Consider the following 1058-nt stretch of genomic DNA (forward strand, 5'->3'; position numbering starts at 1 on the left):
AATCTTAAAAGTTCTATGGTCATAGTTTAGTCAACTAGTTTAAGGAACAAAATATATGTCTAGTCAAGGTTTATCAAGAATATTTGCTTTTCTACCCAAGGTTTATCTACATAGCATATGATAATTAAAAGTACCAGACTGGTGGAACTAAGGAGCCAGGAGCGCCTCCCAAGCCCAAGTGACCCCTGAGGGACAGAACCTCAAACGACCTGAAGTGTAAAAATAAATTGATTTATTTGGACCAACTCTATGGTCTTAAACACCCAAATAGAAAGTATAACCAAAGAGTAAAGTCATCAGTATACTTCTTTAAGAGTTCAAGGGATTACACTTCCCAGACATTAGGAATAAGTCTCTATAAAAAGTTACTTAGACAGTTATTTCTCATCGATGATTTTGTTTCTAAGCAGAAAGTGCTGCTCAGATGTAAGACTTCAAATCTTGGTCTGCAATACTGTAGTGCCCACCTGTAGCTAAGGGAGACAACCAGCTATTGTTCTAAAATGATGGATAAATTTGTTTTCTCCCCTAATCTAGAAGCCCTTGTGAGGGAACTAACACTGATTCTAACCACTCCAAGCTAAATCCTGAATCCACCACTCTGGAGTCCAGCCTTGGAAGACAAAAGAAAAATTAGGAGGAACCCAACAGAGGGATGCTTTTGGAAGCCCTGGTCAAGAAATTCCAATGGACTCTCGTGAACATTTGAAAATTGCCCTGTTCTGACTTTTTTCTAGCTCTGTCCAGAACTTGTAATGCTAATTACTCTTGCCTTTACTTCTCCTTCACATCTTCTATTCATAATTCAAGGGCTTTCTTTTCCCCCTAGAGATGAGCTATGCAATTCGGGAGTCTTTTAGATAGACCCACTAAAGGGGTACTCCAATTGCCTCACCCTGCGTCCCTGTTCAGCATGGAAGAAGCCAGAACGGTCTGGGTCCTGATTCCCTATTGGCAATTTGAGTAACCTTTTCAGAAGATGGTGTGATAAGAATAGGAGGTAGGAATTGGCTAGGCAGTTAAGGTAAAAAGACCCCAAAGAAAAGTAGCCAGTTTCT

The sequence above is a fragment of the Nannospalax galili genome, unplaced genomic scaffold (genome assembly GCF_000622305.1).
Source record: "Nannospalax galili isolate Female #2095 unplaced genomic scaffold, S.galili_v1.0 scaffold118, whole genome shotgun sequence".
In the NCBI taxonomy this organism is placed as follows: Eukaryota; Metazoa; Chordata; class Mammalia; order Rodentia; family Spalacidae; genus Nannospalax; species Nannospalax galili.